The sequence below is a fragment of the Macrotis lagotis genome, chromosome X (assembly GCF_037893015.1).
Source record: "Macrotis lagotis isolate mMagLag1 chromosome X, bilby.v1.9.chrom.fasta, whole genome shotgun sequence".
NCBI classification, from domain to species: Eukaryota; Metazoa; Chordata; class Mammalia; order Peramelemorphia; family Peramelidae; genus Macrotis; species Macrotis lagotis.
The window spans coordinates 588,149,013-588,154,664 of NC_133666.1; positions in this window are offsets into that span (position 1 = coordinate 588,149,013).

Here is a 5,652-nt window from a genome sequence, read left to right on the forward strand (position 1 = left end):
CATCCCATTTGGTCTCTTATTGTCAAATACTTGTCACCAGCTGTATGACCTTGGGCAAGTCACCGCCTCAGTTTCCTCACTTGTAAAAATGAAAATAATAATACCTTCCTCCCAAGGTTGTTATGAGGCTCATGCAAAGCTTAAGTTGTTCAGTCATTTTCAGTTACATCTTACTCTTCATGACCTCATTTGGAGTTTTCTTGGCAGAGATGTGAAGGGCTTTGCCATTTCCTGCCATTTCACTGAGGCAGACAGGGTTAGATGGCTTTCCCAGGGACACACAGCCAGTAAGTGCTTGAGGACAAGATGGGCCTTCCAGACTTCAGTCCCTGTGCTCCTTCTACCAACTGCCCACACAACTTTAAAGCCCCATATAAATGCTAACTATAATCAATAAACATGTTTGTACAGGTTCCATGGTAAATACTGCAGATACAAAAATGTCAACAGATGGTCTTGAGGAGACCCTCACGAGATAACAGTAAATCATCTCTAGGTCCACACAAGACATAGATAGTGGAAGTGGGAGGGAATATCTATCTGAGGGGAAACAACTAGCAGTTGGAGGGACATCCAGAAAGACCTACTGAAGAATGTGGATTTTTACCTGAGACAGCCTGGAGGTGGAGACAAGGAAGGAAAACCATCCTGGCTCGTGAGATGATCAGTAACATGTAGAGTGTGGAGATGGCATGTCCTGGGCAAGGAGTCACAAGAAGGCTAATGTTTCTGGATGATGATGTGAATGGTGGGGAGCAAATGTAAGACCAGATGGATTGGAAGGAGTCACATTGTGCTCCTTCTTTGCAATTATGCTACCATTTCTTTATAAGATGTGGGAAGAGCACCTACCTCCCAAGGTTACTGTGAGGGTCAAATGAGATGGTAATTGAAAAATTTAACACATAATAGGTGCTATGTAAATGTCACCCATTATCATTATGGAAAGGGGTGCTCCTGGTGAGGAAACTATAGTAAAGAAGATGGAAAGGAGTAGGCGGGATCTTCTGACCAGTCTATTTTCTCAGTGAAGTTTAAACCAAAGTTCTCTACTCAAAAGTGGACAAATGAGAGGTTGTATGACTTAAAGAAAGGGTGGGGAGAGGTATGGGAAACCAATTGGGGAGGTGTAAAAGTATTGTAGTGAGTGCCTAGCAGAGATCAAATAACAAATGTGTAGTAGATCTGATCAATATGACCTTATGACTTGCTCCAGTTCTGTTCAGCAGAACAAGGTTGTTGTTTATGTTGTCATTCTCGGAGAGGACCACCTCACAGGGAGGTGATGCCATGACACATAGGTGAAGTGGAGCCAAGAGGGAGAGGGGAAGTTGTGCAAAGTCAATAGCCTCCCACTCTCCTAGTCATCTGGGCCAAGCAACAAGATATAGATCAGGACAACTGGAGATGGCAACAGTCCAAGGGAAGGTGTGGTGGGATTGTCCACAGTTAGGGTTTAGCAAGATGTGAGCATTGCCACAATGATGCAGCTGGATGGTAAAGGATGTCAGGAGAGAACTGTGTGGTAAGAAGGGCAAGAACAAAGTGGGAGATGGTTGCTATTGCATCAGACTTAATTAAGGTCACAGAGGTCTAGACCAGAGTGGTGAATGTGCAGAAAGATAGGAAAGGGAGGATCTGAGAGGCATCACGGAAAAGTATTCAGCAGGATTGATCTTTTATTTTGATGTTTGAGCACAAGGGATGAGATGTATGGGTAAAGAATAGAACTAGCAAAAATTTAATCCTGGAAGAGAGAGAGATAAAATTTGTGGCATTCATGTCTCTCTCCTGGGACCATAAAGGTGGAAGGGACCTTAGTGATCAGCTGTTCTGATTCCCTCATTTTATAGATGAGACCTCAGGGATTGAGAGGTTTAATGTCTGTCCAGAGTCATTTAGGTGTATATGACAGAAGTGGGACTGAGTTCAGGTCCTCTGACTGCCCTCCACCACACACCACATCCTACTACCTCCCCCAGAATCAAATATCTCAGGAGGAAGGGAATTCCTCATCACTGGAGATTATGAAGCAGGAATGATAGGATCCTTTGGGGATTCTTGGAGAAGGTTCATTTTTCAGGGAAAAACTGGATCAGAGGACCTCAAAAATTTCCAAAATTCTAAGTTTCATCCATTACTTCTACTTGCTTTGTTTTCTGGTCACATGAACCATCAATCACAAATAACAAATAGCTTGATTTCCTGCAAACACTAATCCAGAGCTCAGACAGCAGGGATATACCTAAAAACTGAATGATGATGACCAAGATTCATAGCCCCCTCCAGATGGGGAACAATCTCTTCAGCATTTGGGATTTTTTTTGGGGGGGGGTGATTCCCTGGCATCCAAGGTTAACATGAGGGTACAACTCTTGAACAAAACTTTACTAGGAAAAGAGAAAATAATTCCCCATATTCTTCCCACAAGCCATTTGAAGATACTTGTGCATATACATATGTGTGTATCAAACACATTAACAGTTAGTGATTATCAATGACTTTGAGAAAGGTTTGATCAGCAAGTTTGTAGAAGATGCAAAGCTATTATATTGGATGAGAGAGTTGTGATCCCAAAACATCTCAAATACAGTGTCCCTTCTACAATGCTGCATAACATTTTTTGACTCTTCCTTCATATCAGAAAAAAAGTCTGATTTTCTTTTTCTTTTATGGGGTAATTACAGTACCTTATTGTAAAATTTGAGTTAAGTATTTGGTCATAGACTCTGTGTGGTCTGTTGGCCTTTGACCTTTGCAGCTTACACAAAACTCACAACATTCCCATTTAATTTCTTATGCTGATTCACAATATATGGAAACCTTGATGAGAAAAGTCATGATGTGGAAGAGATAACTTATCTATATCTATTATATATCACATATACACACACACGTACATAAATGCATCAAACATATTAGCTGTTAGTGATTAGAGACTGAAAAAAGTATGCTCAGCAAATCTGAAAGTTTAATAGATGGCTACTATATTAGATGACAGATTCACTATCCAAAAAGATCTCAAATGATATGTTGACTCTGTTAAGAACTTACTAGATATCACTATAAAGTGCTAGACTTGGGTTAAAATAAGTGACTATTGGTGAAATAAAAGGTCTGGAATTACATCCAATAAATAATTAAACTGTGCCTACCCTTTGATCCAATACCACTACTAGGTCTTGCATCCCAAAAAAAGATTACAAAAAAAGGATAAGAACCCCACATGTGCAAACATATTCATAGCTCTTTTTGTAGTGGAAAAGAATTGGAAATTGAGGGATGCCCATCAGTTGGGGAATGACTAAACAAAGTGTGGTCTGTGAATATGATGGAACACTATTCTATAAGAAATCATGAGAGATGGGATTGCAAAATAGCCTGGAGCAACTTGCATGAACTGATGCTAAGTGAAATGAGCAGAACCAGAAGATCCACCAACAGCAACACTGGGTGATGATCAACTATGATAGATTTGATCATTTCAGAAGAACAATAATCAAAGACAATTCTAAAAGACATGATGGAAAATAACCATAAACAGAGAAGGAACTGTGGAGTTTAAATGCAGACCAAAGCTTATTATCTTCAGTTTTTAAAAGCTGTCTTATGTACAATTTTTTTCCTATTTGATTTGATTCTTTGTTATATGTGTAGTCTATGTTATATTACTTTCTGTTGCAGGGGGAGGGAGGGAAAGGTAGAAGGAAGAAAAAATATAAAACTCAAAACTTTGTAAAAAATGATCATTGAAAACTTAGAAAGTAGGAAAAAAGAGAAAAGAGAAAAAAAAAGAAAGAAAGAAAAGAAAAAAGAGGAAGAGAGGAAGAGGAAGAGAGCAAGGAAGGAGGGAAGGAAGGAATAAAGGAAGGAAGGAAGGAAGAAAGGAAGGAAGGAAGAGAGGAAGGGAGGAAGAGGAAGGGAGAAAGGAAGAAGGAAGGCAGGCAGGCCTAGAGCCTGGCTTTGCAATTGAAAACTCTATGATGGTAAGAAGTACAGTGTGGTAGCAAAACAACTTTTATCAAATAGGGACAAGACCATGTTTCCCAGTTTACTATATTTCTTTTGTTCTTGGTTACAGTGGTTTTGTCTGTGCAAAAGCTTTTAAATTTAATTTAATCAAAATTGTCTAGTTTGCTTTTAATGATGTTCTCCATTTCTACCTTGATCATAAACTGCTTCCCTTTCCATAGATCTGACAGGTAAACTATTCTTTGATCTCCTAGTTTATAACATTGTTTTTATGTCTAAATCCTGTATCCATTTGGATCTTATCTTGGTATAGGGTGTGAGGTGTTGGTCTAATCCAAGTTTCTTCCATACTAACTTCCAATTTTCCCAATAGTTTTTTTTTTATTGAAGAGAGAGTTTTTATCCCAATAGCTGGACTCTTTGGGTTTATCAAACAGCAGATTACTATAATCATTTCCTGCTATTGAACCTAATCTATTGCACTGATCCACCACTCTATTTTTAGCCAATACCAGACAGTTTTGATGACTGATGTTTTATAATATAATTTCAGATCTGGTAGGGAATAAGCCACCTTCTTTTGCATTTTTTTCATTGAATGCCTGGAAATTCTTGACTTTTTATTTCTCCATATGAATTTACTTACAATTTTTTCTAGCTCATTAAAATAACTTTTTGGAATTTTGATTGGTAGGGCCCTAAACAAGTAGTTTAGTTTTAGTCATTGTCATTTTTATTGTATTATTTATTATATTATTATATTATATTATTTATTAAATTAGCTCAATTTATCCATGAGCAGTTGATATTTGCCCAGTTACTTAAATCTGATTTTATTTGTATGAGAAGTGTTTTATGATTCTTTTCAAAAAGTTTCTGAGGGGGTGGCTAGGTGGCATAGCAGATAAAGCACCTGCCTTGGAGTCAGGAGTACCTGGGTTCAAATCCGGTCTCAGACACTTAATAATTACCTAGCTGTGTGGCCTTGGGCAAGCCACTTAACCCCATTTGCCTTGCAAAAATCTAAAAAACAAAAAAAAAAGTTTCTGAGTCTGCTTTGGCAGGTAGAGCCCCAGGTATTTTATACTGTCTGAAGTTACTTTGAATGGATTCCTCTTTCTAGCTCTTTCTGCTGTATCTTGCTAGTTAGATATAGAAATTTTGTTTATTTATGAGGGTTTATTTTATATCCTGCAAATTTGCTAAAATTGCTAATTATTTCTAGTAGCTTTTTAGAGGATTCTTTGGAATTCTCTAGGTACAGCATGATGTCATCTGCAAAGAGTGAGTTTTGTCTCTTCCTTCCCAATTCTAATTCCTTCAATTTCTTTTTCTTCTCTTATTGCTAAAGCTAACATTTTAATACAATATTGAATAGTAATGGTGATAATGGGCATCCTTGTTTCACCCTGATTTCATTGGGAATGCCTCTAGGCTATCCCCATTGCATATATTGCTTGTTGATGAGTCAGATAGATACTGCTTATTATTCTAAGAAACACTCTATTTATTCCTATACTCTCTAGTGTTTTTAGTAGGAATGGGTGCTGTGTTTTGTCAAAAGCTTTTCAGGGGTGGCTAGGTGTCACAGTGGATAGAGCACCAGCCCTGGAGTCAGGAGTACCTAAGTTCAAATCCAGCCTCAGACACTTAATAATTACCTAGCTGTGTGGCCTTGGG